The following is a 13,385-nucleotide window of genomic DNA, read 5'->3' as shown; positions in this document are numbered from 1 at the left end:
TTGTGATCCACACAGTCAAAGGCTTTGGCATAGTCAATAAAGCAGAAATAGATGTTTTTATGGAACTCTCTTGCTTTTTCCATGATCCAGCGGATGTTGGCAATTTGATCTCTGGTTCCTCTGCCTTTTCTAAAACCAGCTTGAACATCTGGAAGTTCATGGTTCACATATTGCTGAAGCCTGGCTTGGAGAATTTTAAGCATTACTTTACTAGCATATGAGATGAGTGCAATTGTGAAGTAGTTTGAGCATTCTTTGGCATTGCCTTTCTTTGGGATTGGAATGAAAACCGACCATTTCCAGTCCTGTGGCCACTGCTGAGTTTTCCAAATTTGCTGGCATATTGAGTGCAGCACTTTCACAGCATCATCTTTCAGGATTTGAAATAGCTCAACTAGAATTCCATCACCTCCACTAGCTTGGTTCATAGGGATGCTTTCTAAAGGCCCACTTGACTTCACATTCCAGGATGTCTGGCTCTAGGTGAGTGATCACACCATCATGATTATCTGGGTCGTGAAGCTCTTTTCTGTACAGTTCTTCTGTGTATTCTTGCCACCTCTTCTTAATATCTTCTGGTTCTGTCCATACCATTTCTGTCCTTTATCGAGCCCATCTTTGCATGAAATGTTCCCTTGGTATCTCTAATTTTCTTGAAGAGATCTCTAGTCTTTCCCATTCTGTTGTTTTCGTCTATTTCTTTGCACTGATCGCTGAGGAAGGCTTTCTTATCTCTCCTTGCTATTCTTTGGAACTCTGCTTTCAGATGCTTATATCTTTCCTTTTCTCCTTTGTTTTTCACTTCTCTTCTTTTCACACCATAATCACAGAAAACTAGCCAATCTGATCACACGGACCACAGCCTTGTCTAACTCAGTGAAACTAAGCCATGCTGTGTGGGACCACCCAAGACGGGAGGGTCATGGTGGAGAGGTCTGACAGAATGTGGTCCACTGGAAAAGGGAATGGCAAACCACTTCAGTATTCTTGCCTTGAAAACCTCATGAACAGTATGAAAAGGCAAAATGATAGGATACTGAAAGGGGAACTCCCCGGGCCAGTAGGTGCCCAATATGCTACTGGAGATCAGTGGAGAAATAACTCCAGAAAGAATGAAGGGATGGAGCCAAAGCAAAAACAATACCCAGTTGTGGATGTGACTGGTGATAGAAGCAAGGTCCAATGTTGTAAAGAGCAATATTGCATAGGAACCTGGAATGTCAGGTCCATGAATCAAGGCAAATTGAAAGTGGTCCAACAGGAGATGGCAAGAGTGAACATCGACATTCTAGGAATCAGCGAACTAAAATGGACTGGAATGGGTGAATTTAACTCAGATGACCATTATATCTACTACTATGGGCAGGAATCCCTTAGAAGAAATGGAGTAGCCATCATGGTCAACAAAAAAGTCCAAAATGGATGCAATCTCAAAAAAGACAGAATGATCTCTGTTAGTTTCCAAGGCAAACCAGTCAATATCACGGTAATCCAAGCCTATGCCCCAACCAGTAACACTGAAGAAGCTGAAGTTGAATGGTTCTATGAAGAACTACAAGACCTTTTAGAACTAACACCCAAAAAAGATGTCCTTTTCATTATAGGGGACTGGAATGCAAAAGTAGGAAGTCAAGAAACACCTGGAGTAGCAGGCAAATTTGGCCTTGGAGTACGGAATGAAGCAGGGCAAAGACTAATAGAGTTTTGCCAAGAGACCACACTGGTCATAACAAACAGCCTCTTCCAACAACACAAGAGAAGACTCTACACATGGACATCACCAGATGGCCAACACCAAAATCTGACTGATTATATTCTTTGCAGCCAAAGATGGAGAAGCTCTATACAGTCAGCAAAAACAAGACCAGGAGCTGACTGTGGCTCAGATGATGAACTCCTTATTGCCAAATTCAGACTTAAATTGAAGAAAGTGGGGAAAATCACTAGACCATTCAGGTATGACCTAAATCAAATCCCTTATGATTATACAGTGGACGTGAGAAATAGATTTAAGGGCCTAGATCTGATAGACAGAGTGCCTGATGAACTATGGACAGAAGTTCGTGACATTGTACAGGAGACAGGGATCAAGACCATCCCCGTGGAAAAGAAATGCAAAAAAGCAAAATGGCTGTCTGGGGAGGCCTTACAAACAGCTGTTAAAAGGACAGTATATATGAAAATAAAAACTTTACATATATGCTATGATTTTTTAATTTCATCATTTCTCATTAATTTAATTTGGGTTTTTTTTTGTGTATTAGAGAATTTTGCTTTTACATGCTGCTGCTGCTGCGTCGCTTCAGTCAAGTCCGACTGTGTGCGACCCCATAGATGGCAGCCCACCAGGCTCCCCCATCCCTGGGATTCTCCAGGCAAGAACACTGGAGTGGGTTGCCATTTCCTTCTCCAGTGCATGAAAGTGAAAAGTGAAAGTGAAGTTGCTCAGTCGTGTCCGACTCTTAGCGACCCCATGGACTGCAGCCTACCAGGCTCCCCTGTCCATGGGATTTTCCAGGCAAGAGTACTGGAGTGGAGCGTCATTGCCTTCCCCATTGCTTTTTACACAGTTATATATACATATTTGCAACGCATATATATGTGTATATATACACACACATACATTTTGCTGTATTTTGTGCCTTTATTTTTTTTTAATATTTTATGTTTTGCTCTTATATTTAAAAAGATTTCCCACTGCCAAGATAATATAAAATTTGATATATATTATTAATGGTTTTCTTTTACATTTAAAACTTTACTCAACCTATATTAATTTTAGAAAGCGATGATAAACCAAGACACCATATTAAGAAGCAGAGACATCACTTTGCTAACAAAGGTCCATATAGTCAAAGCTATGTTTTTTCCAGTAGTTATACACAGATGTGAGAGCTGAACCATAAAAAATGCTGAGCGCTGAAGAATTGATGTTTTCGAACTGTAGTGTTGGAGAAGACTCTTGAGGGTCCCTTGGACTGTAAGGAGATCAAACCAGTAAATCCTAAAGGAAATCAACCCTGAATATTCATTGGAAAGACTGATACTGAAGCTGAAGCTCCAATACTTTGGCCACCTGATCTGAAGAGCCAACTTATTGGAAAAGACTCTGGTCCTGGGAAAGATTGAAGGCAAAAGGAGAAGGAGATGGCAGAGGATGAGATGGCTAGATAGTATCACCAACACAATGGACAAGAATTTGAGCAAACTCTGGGAGATAGTGGAGGCCAGAGGAGCCTGGTGTGCTGCAGTTCATGGGGTTGCAAAGAGTCAGACATGACTTAGCGACTGAACAACAAAACATGTAGTGCAATAGAAACCATTTTCCAGATACCTAGCAGTTTTATCCTCAAAACATTTATTAAGAAAGCAGCAATTCTTTGTAGCTGTATTTGTCATATTTCTTATCTTTATAATAGAATTCTGCTTTTGGAATTCCTAATTCATTTCATTGGTCTGTTCTTTATATTTGTCCTGGTGTCAAGAAGGCTCAAAATTAGTACCAATATGTTAAAATTTGTAGAGTGTGTCCTCCTAATTTATCTTCTAACTTGTACTTTTCTGGTTATTTTCATATATTCATGCCTTCCAGATGAATTTGAAATATAGTAATATAATTAATATAGTCAATATAATTTAAATAATATGTGACAAGCCTCTCCATAGATACAAGACAGATAGTTGAACAAAATTCAACTGCATTGACGATTTAAAGTTACTCAATAGTATAAGAAATGTGTATGTTTTATTAATAACCTCAGGTCAAAGCCAAACCCACCATATGGGAGAACTATATAGGCATTCCCTTTGAATTCAAGGAGATAATGACTTTTACTGCCTGCTTACTATTTAAGTTTTGTTTTCTACCACACTTTTCATGTTTCAGTGTTTGGTAGGGCTTTTGGCTTGTGATTTCCTGGCTATTGTATCCTGATAATTTTTCCCTATGAACTTTCATATCAACTCATCCATGTTCACAAAAGATCTTGGTGTTTTTATGGGAATTGTGTTGAATTTATAAATTAACTTAGGGAAACTGACATCAAAATAATATTGACGTTCTATCTAAGAATAAGAAATACATATCTTCCATTTATTCACATCTAGGCTTGTGTCTTACAGGAATACTTTAATGTTTCCCTTCTACAGGCTTTATACAATCCTTTTCAAGTTTCTTCCTAAGTAGTTTATTCTCTTTCATGATATTGCATATCATTTGCTCTACCATTGTATATGAAGGCTGTTTGTGATTTGTGTATGTGAAGGCTATTCTGCATTTCTCTGTGTTAATCTTATATCCTCTCACCATAGTGAATTCTTACATTGTCTCAGTTAAAATTTATCATTGCATCTCTAAACACAGTCTTAATCCTAAACTAACCTTAATTCTAATCCAACCTTTGACACTAAAACTCAATTTAACCTTAAATCTAACCTTAATTTTTTTAAAGGTACATTTTGTCATTTTTAAAAATTTTTATTTATTTATTTATTTTAGCAGTGCTGGGTCTTTGCTGCTGCGCACAGCTTTCTCTACCTATGGCAAGCAGGGGCTACTCTTCATTGTGGTGCTCAGGGCATCTCTTGTTGCAGAGTGCAAGCCCTAGGCACATGGGCTTCAGTAGTCTCATCACGCGGGCTCAGTAGCTGTGGCGCACAGGCTTAGTTGGTCCACTTAGTTGCACAGGCATATGGAATTTTCCCAGACCAGGGATCAAACCTGTGTCCCTTGCATTAGCAGGCAGATTCTTATCCACTTTACGACCAAGGATGTCCTAACCTTAATTCTAACCCTAGCCCTAACCTGAAAATGAAAGTGAAAGTCACTCAGCTGTGTCCGACTCTTTGCGATCCCATGGATTATACAGTCTGTGGAATTCTCTAGGCCAGAATACTGGAGTGGGTAGCCTTTCCCTTCTCCAGGGTTTCTTCCCAACCCAGGGATCGAACCCAGGTCTCCCATACTGCAGGCTGATTCTTTACCAGCTGAGCCACAAGGGAAGCAGCCTTAAACCTAACCCTAATGCTGAACCAAACTTTAACCCTAAACTTTTACCACCCTAGCACTAACACTAACCCTATACCTAATGGTAACTAACATTAACCCAAAAGTTAAAGCTGTCATTAACTCTAAATTTCATTCCTACCCCTAATCATAAATCTAACTATAACCCTGACCCTGATTCCAGCCTAATTTAACTTGACCTGAATCCTAACCCTAATTCAAACTTGGAACCTACCACTCACAGTAGATGAAACATTGCCTTCCTGGAACTTCCCTTTTCAATGAGGGCACATGAGTACTATCCCTGGTCAGAACTGAGATCCCACATGCTGCCGGGCCACTAAGCCTATGTGCTACAAGTAGAGAAAGCCCTCACTCTGCAACAAAGACCTAGGGCAGCAAAAGAAAGAGAAACATAACCTTCCCTCAAACTGAGTCCTAATCCTAAAGCTCTCTCTAATCCCTGGCCTTAACAGGCACTCCACCCCCAAAATTACCTTAATCCTAACAGTAGCTTCCTCACTCTCGTGTGAGTCTAACATTACCTCTAGTAGTGACCACAGCCTACCCCTAACCCTAACGCTAAGCAGCCAACCATTCTAAATCCTGAGACTAACTAAGGCTGAATGTTTGTGTGCCCCCCAAACCCACATGTTGAAGTGCCAACTTCCACTGTGGCTGTATTTAGAGATGGGCCTTTACAGACGTAGTGAAGGTTAATAAAAGTTAAAGTGTTACTCTTGTCTGACTCTTTGCAACCCCTTAAATTGTAGCCCGCCAGGCTCCTCTGTCCATGGAATTCTCCAGTCAAGAATTCTACAGTGGGTTGCTATGCCCTCTTCCAGGGAATCTTCCTGACCCAGGGATCGAACCCATGCCTCCTGCATTGCAGGCAGATTCTTTACCATCTGAGCCACCAGGGAAGCCCGAGGGTTAATAACATTATAAATAAATACGTGTGGGCCCTGTTCCAGTAGAACTACAGCTAAAACAAACTCCAATCCTAAAGTTAACTTAACCCCAAGCCCAGTGCCACCTCTAGCACTAAATTTATCCTTAAACCTAATACTATTCCAACAGGAAACTTAACTCTTTTACTCTCAATTTTGATTTGAATAAATAATCCAACTCAAATCTCTGTCACTATGTTTATATTCCACTATGTCATGAGATGAAAAGACCCGTGCTGATAGGCACATTTCCCCCTAACTTGCTATGAATGTTGAAATTCTAAGTAGAAGCCACATGTTGGTTTTCAGAGAGACTGGTACCCCTTCTAGGAAGGTTCCCTGTGTGATACTCTGATCCCGTTACCAGATCCTTGTGTGATCTTTCTCTGGAACCCCTGCCAGCGTGCACACAGAGCTGACCTGAGTTTTGAGGACTGATTCATATGAATCAAAATCTAACAGGTAAATGTATAAATCAAATCGCTGGCCTATTAATTTACTGGGTTCCATTTTTCAGTGGGGTCACCCATTTACTAGTGATTGGAATAGTCCTGGCTACCGTTCATGAGACCATTGCTAAAAAGTGTCTTGGAAGACTGCTCTATGTGGCCGCTGCCCCACTGTTTTGATTCTTGCATTCAGATGTCCCTTGAACTTGAGGCAAGGGTCCCCACAGCCGAGGAGATGCCGATTAGCCCCAGCCAATGAGAGACTGAATATACAGACAATGGCCAGGCCATTTATAAAAACTGACCTCTGACCCATAAGCCACAGGGGTCAGCCCAGGGAACCAACCCCTTCTCTACAGCAGCCAGCCCAGGAAGTCGGCTGCTGTTAAGTCAGACCTGCAGGAAGCCAGCCTACTGTCTCTAAGGACAACCCAGGAAGCTAAACAATAACCCCTGTAATGATTGGCCCCCAAATGGCCAGCACTTTGTCAATAACTGACAGCTTCCCCAGTTGCTGTCCCTACTTTCAACTCAGGACCAAGCAGAGAAAGCCAAGCACGTGCGCCCTCCCCCAAACCAAGCACATGAGATGCCCCCTTCCAGTGACGGTGCCTCTAGCTTCCCCAGGCCCCCAGCTGCCACCGGGGCACACCTGCACCCCTTTCTCCCCCAGGAGGCTTGCCCACTCCCCTGCTGGCCCATGAGTCTCTGCCAGACTAAGTGATGAGGGCGACTTCCTCAGTACAGGCAGCTCTGAACACACACTTCTGCCCTCCTCTTCTGGTTGGTATTTAGGTATTTGCACCCCAGTCAAGGTCTTGCCATCTTCCCAGCCAACAAGAGCCTCGGGCAATGGCACGAGCCCAGTCCCTGGCCAGGGGTTCCTGGGACAGATTTTCTCCTTGACTAAAGGCTTCAGGGTGGGCACACCCTCACTCCCTTGGGTGTAGCCCTGTGAGCACTGAGGCTTGAGTGATGCATCCTAGGGGCTGAATCAGACACCCGTCAGACAGGTTGCCAGTACCAGATTTTTGTTGCTGAAACTCTTCCAAGACTCTGGAAAGACCGTGCCTCTCCTATGAACACTTACTTATTTCCAGACAAGACCTGAATCACCCTGACAGCCTCATGTCCCCAGGCCTCCGCTCCACTCTGGCCTCTAACTCCATCATCCTCTCTCCTGTCCCTTCCAGCCTGTGTTGCCCGTCACTAGCTTCAGTCCCAAAACTCATGGGGTTTTCAGATCCCTGAGCTGCTCCTTGCCCTGGCCTCTCACCTCCACGTCCAGCCTGCCATTCAGACCAAGCCTCTTTCAGCTCTCTGGTCCTCTCAGTTCCACATGGGGTCATGACAGCCAGCTGGTGTAGCCCATGCTGCTTTGGGGAGGAATCCAGCCTGCCTGACTTCAGGGCGAGAGCAGGAGAGTGGAGAGTTTCTGTCCTGCTTTCTTCACTTGGGAAATGTATGGAATGCTTGGTGGCATGTTTTTGACCCTGGTAAACTGAGGGCAGAGTGATGGGGTGGTGTGGGGAAAGTGGGTTTGGGGCCATGACTGCACAGCACTGTGATGGGGACCTTTGCATCATGCCCCTTCTCCACCTGCAGCATCATTCTCCTGTTTGCTCAGCTCAGTGAAGATTTAAACAGAACAGATGGTCGGCTCGTTCAGATTTGATTTCTGGAATATTCTGTCCTTTTGCAGGCCAGAAGGGTATTTTTCCCCCAAGCAAAAGTAAAAAGCATAGTCTGCCAACTGACCTTGGGGGAGGAGAGAACAGGGCACAGCTCTGGCAAACCAGGCAGAGGGGTGGGTGTGGGACATAGGGAGCTGCCCTCACCCCATGCTGCATCTTGTCTCTGGGCTGCCTCCATCAAGACCCTGTGCTGAAATGCTGGGCATCTGTGCAAGGCTCTCAGGGAAGGTGTCATGGGGTTGACAACACTGGCTTCATGGTCTCATAGCAGCCTGCCCAGTGCCCTGCCAGTCAGGCCAGCTCAGGTTGGTGATATTTATTGTAGAAATCTGGAGAAAAATGAAAAGCACCTGCAAAAATAGGCTAGAAACCACCTATAATCCCAACAGCCAGACACAAGCACCCTTAACATTTTGGTATCTCCTCCCATCTTTTTCTACACAGGAGACACATAGACAGCACACATTATTCTGTCATATCAAATGTAGACCCCCCCACCCCCCGGCTCCGGCTCTACCCTCTCGTACTGTTCCTGATCCATCTCACTGGCCCAAGGCCTTGCCTGGGCTTCTGGGAGGGAAGCTGTGGGGGGTACCTGCAGTGGCTGGAGGACCCTCAGAGATGGGATGGCAGACCTAGGAACACCAACCATCCTACCTGGGATCAAAACAGAGCTTCTAGAAGATACTGCGGCATTCTTGAGCATGTGGGCTGAGCACACTTACTGGTGTGGGCAAAGCTTCATCCCTTCTGGGGTTCAGGAGGGGGCGGTAAGATCACCCAACACCCATGCTCACCTCTAGGACCACACACACCTACGTGACCTGCTGTCTGGGCGAGCTCTGGGTTTCCACTCCACACGGCTGGTGAGGGGTCTCGGTGAATAGGGGCCAGACCCAGCTGCTCCTGGCTTGGAGGAGCACTGCAGTGACCACTAAGGAAGGGTCAACAGCCCACACATCATCTCACAGCACACACCTTTCTGAGATAAATGGTGCTCACGTGAGTCCACCTCTGCCCGCAGACTCGTGAGGCCGAACACCAGCTCACAAGCCATTAGGGAAACACTCAGGTTAGGCCTTCATTTAGAATCAGGAGGAGGTTCATTGAATCAGATTGGGCTGAGAAGTGGGTCTCTCCTAGTACTTCAGACACACATTTGTTGATGTGCTCCCTCCCAATAGTCAGTGTAACTCTGGTTTTAGCCTACGCACAATATAAAACAGAGGCTTCCCCAATGGCTCAGCGGGTAAAAAATCTGCCTGCAATGCAGGAGACACAGGAGACATGGATTCAATCCTTGGGTTGGGAAGGTCCCCTGGAGAAGGAAATGACAACCCACTCCAGTATTCTTGCCTGGAAAATCCCATAGACAGAAGAGCCTGGTGGGCTACAGTCCATGAGGTTGCAAAGAGTCAGACACAACTGAGCACATAAACTCATTATTCATTAATATAAAACAATGAAACCTTACAAATATTTAAAAAGTGGCAGAGGGACTTCCCTGCTGGTACAGTGGATAAGAATCTGCCTGCCAATGCAGGGGGCACAGGTTTGATCCCTGGTCCGGAAAAATTCCACATGCCAAGGAACAACTAAGCCCATGTCCCACAACTACTGAGCCTGTGTGCTGCCACTACTGAAGTCTGTGCGCGCTAGAGCCCATGCTCTGCAATAAGAGAAGCCACCACCACGAGAAACCTGTGCACGACAATGAACAGTAACTAGAGAAAGTCTTCATGCAGCAACAAGGACTGATTAATTAATTTTTAAAAAGTAGCAAAGTATCTGGAACATATAAAGAACTCCTACAACTCAATAATCAAAGACAAATAACTCAATTTAAAAATAGGCAAAAGGAACTTCCCTGGTAGACCAGTAATCAACACTGCACTCTTCTACTGCAGGTGGTGCTGGTTTGATCCCTGTTCAGGGAACTACAATCCTGTATGTTATGTAGTACAGCCAAAAAAAAAAAAAAAAGGACCAAAAACTTGAACAAACATTTCTGCAAACAAAGTACATGAATGGCCATAAGCACATGAAAGACCCAATATTACCAGTCATGAGGGAAATGCAAATCAAAACCTCAGTGAGACACCACTTCATACTCTTCATGATGGCTGTTTAAAAAAAAACAGAAAATAACAAACATTGGGGTTTCCCTGGTGGTCCAGTGGTTAAGAATCTGCCTTGCAATGCAAGGGACACTGCACTGGGTTTGATCACTGGTCTGGGAAGATCCCACGTGCTGCGGGGCAACTGAGCCCATGTGCCACAACTAATGAGTCTGCACTCTGAAGCCTGTGAGCTGCAACTTCTGAGCCACACACCACAGCTGCTGGAGCCTGTGTGCCCGGAGCCTGTGCTCCACAAGAAAAGCCACAGCAACGAGAGGCCCAAGCACTGCAACTAGAGGAGCTCCCGCTCAGCACAACTAGAGAAAGCCCGTGAGCAGCAAGATCTAGACGCCAAAAATCAAATAAATAAATATTCCAAAAAAAAATTCTGGGACTTCCCCGGTGGTCTAGTGGCTAAGATTCTGAGCTGCCAATGCAGGGGACCCAGGTTTGATCCCTGGTCAGGGAACTAGATCCCACATGCAGCAACTAAGAACCAGCGCAACCAAATAAATAAATAAATATTAAAAAAGAAAAATTTTCAAGTGTCTGAGCTACTGTGTAAAAAAAAAAAGAAAAGAAAATAACAGATGTTGGCAAGGATGAGGAGAAACTAGAACCCTTATACACATTGGTGGTGGGAATGTAAACTGGTGCAGTCACTTTGGAACCATTAATGGTTCCTCAAGAAAGTTAAACTTAGAGTTACTGTTTGACCCAGCAATTCCACGCCTAGGTACATATGAAGAGAACTGAAAACCTATGTCCACAGAAAAACTTGTGCACAATTATTCATAATAGTCAACCAAATGTCCATCAACTGACTAACAGATGAACAAAATGTGGTATATGCTAACAATAGAATATTATTTGTCTGTAAAAGAATAAAGTACTGGAACTTCCCGGGTGGTCCAGTGGCTAAGACTTTGTGCTTCCAATGTAGGGGGACTGGGTTCAATTCCTGATCAAGGAAATAGATCCCACATGCAGCAACTAAGACCCCATGCAGCCAAATAAATAAATATTTTTAATTAAAAAAAAAAGAATGAAGTACTGACACATGATACAATGTTACAATATGGGTGAATTTTGAAGACATTATGCTCAGTGAAAGAAACCAGTCAAATGAGATTAGATAGTGTATAATTCCATTTGTGTGAACTGTCTAGAATAAGCCAGATCTATAGACACAAAAATGGCAGGGCTTCCCTGGTGGCTCAGAGGGTAGAGCGTCTGCCTGCAATGCAGGAGACCCAGGTTCGATCCCTGGGTCGGGAAGATCCCCTGGAGAAGGAAATGGCAACCTGCTCCAGTACTCTTGCCTGGAAAATCCCATGGATGGAAAAGCCTGGTGGGCTACAGTCCATGGGGTCGCAAAGAGTCGGACACGACTGAGCGACTTCACTTCACTTATAGACACAAAAAGTAGGTTAGCGGTTGCCAGAGGCTGGGGAGAAGGGAATGGGTGTGACTGCTAGTGGGTGGCAGCTTCTCTTTGGTGTGATGAGAAGTTCTAATATTAGATGATGGCGCTGGCTGGTTGTGCAACCTTGTGAATATAGTAAAAACCACTGAATTGCCCAAATCAAAATGGTGAGTTTTGCAGTGTGTGAATTATACATCAATAAAAATAAGTGGCAGAAGTGTATGCAAGGTTAATTGAAAGAATTAAGTCTAAGCATTTTTTGAGGGGAGACCAATATAACTTCAAATTAAAAAAAAAAATGGCTACCTTAATGGTTCTGTTTCCTCATCTGCCAAATGGAGATCACCTTTTCTGCTCCTGGGGTTGTGAAGGGACCATACACACTGAGGGAAGCCACGGACCAAGCCACATACAAGGTGTTCCTGCCCCTGCGTCTGGATAAGGCTCACCCCTGCATGCTGGGCCTCTTCCCCACAGCCTCATATAGTCTTCCAAACAGCCTGAGAAGGAGGTTCTAGCAGACTCACTCTGCTGATCGGAAGACATGAGGAGGGTTTCCATGCCCGGGGTCCACAATTCTAACAGAAAGAGCCAAGCTTGATGCCGCTCTATGGGACTTCGGAGTGGATGCTTCAGACCCTGACCTCAGTGTCATCTCAGGGAATGGCCCTCAGGGCCAGTAGGTTTGTTTTGTGGGAACATGGCCCTTCTGGGCATCAAAACTCTTTTTCGTGACCATGTCCCATCCTACGTGGGAAACCTCAGCAGGCCAAAGCACAAAACTGCGAGAGCAGCCCCTTCTGTGGAAGACAGCCAGCCCTCCTGAGAGAGGAGGGGCTCAGGGGCTCTTGGGACTGAGCCCCCTCTTGGCAAACCCTCTCCAGACCCAAGCTTAGGTTTGTTTTCATTTTTTCACTGATGGGGGCTTTCCCTGTCAGGATGCCACTCAGCAAACACCTCCTATCCTTGGTCAGTGAGTGGTCCCTGCGTGCCCCACCAGGGCCAGCCCTGCACTGGAGCCACAGCTTCAGTGGTGAGCAGAGCAGTGTCCAATCAAAGCCACCATGACCAGCCCTGAGGACTGACTCGAGCAAACAATAATAAAACCAATGAAATGTTTGCAGGTGACCGGGGTGCTGCATGAGAGGTGTACTGTTGCATGATGGTTGTTTCATGACAAGGTGCTCCACAGAAGGGGGCCAAGGGGGTGGGGCATGAGGGGTTCTCAAGGAATAAAGAACATGTAGGAGAGGACCTGAGGAAGGAGGCTCAAGCAGGTGAAGAGAGGCAATGGGGACACTCTTCCCAGAGGTAGACGCATGGGCAAAGGTCCCAAGAAAGGAGGGGGCTGGGGTCCTGCTGCCTGAAAGAGCTCTGAGCTTGTGGTGGGGGTAATTCTGGAAGTTCTATCTGATTAGGATTTGCCCTCTTCCTAAGAGCAGTGGGGGGCGGTGGGGGGTTTCAAACTAGGCAGCGTTCTCCACAGACAACTGGTAGCCACAGGGAATGAGACCGCAGCAGGTTAGAATTTGAGAGAAGGTGGAAGTCCAGGGTGATGGCTGATAAGTGTGCTGATCTCAATGTTACTTAAAGGTGGAGCCAGTTTGCCTTGATGGGAGCCACAAATAATGAATGGAGGTGAAGCTAGGCTGCAGGATTATGGTGTGAGCCTTGGGGCAGGCTCATGCCCTAAGACAAGAACACTGGAAGGAAGGAGCCAGCTTAGCCATCAGCACTGGGG

At 45.1% G+C, this 13,385-nt stretch overlaps 1 non-coding gene across 1 annotated transcript; it reads left to right on the top strand.

Moving 5' to 3' along the window:
* Positions 1-11,424: 11,424 nt before the first annotated feature.
* TRNAC-GCA (transfer RNA cysteine (anticodon GCA)) lies at positions 11,425-11,496 on the top strand. Its single transcript has one exon. It is a non-coding gene; the product is annotated as a tRNA-Cys (tRNA).
* The last annotated feature ends 1,889 nt before the right edge of the window (positions 11,497-13,385 follow it).

Source organism: Bos javanicus, chromosome 4, assembly GCF_032452875.1.
Source record: "Bos javanicus breed banteng chromosome 4, ARS-OSU_banteng_1.0, whole genome shotgun sequence".
In the NCBI taxonomy this organism is placed as follows: Eukaryota; Metazoa; Chordata; class Mammalia; order Artiodactyla; family Bovidae; genus Bos; species Bos javanicus.
This window is presented reverse-complemented; position numbering and strand designations above follow the sequence as displayed.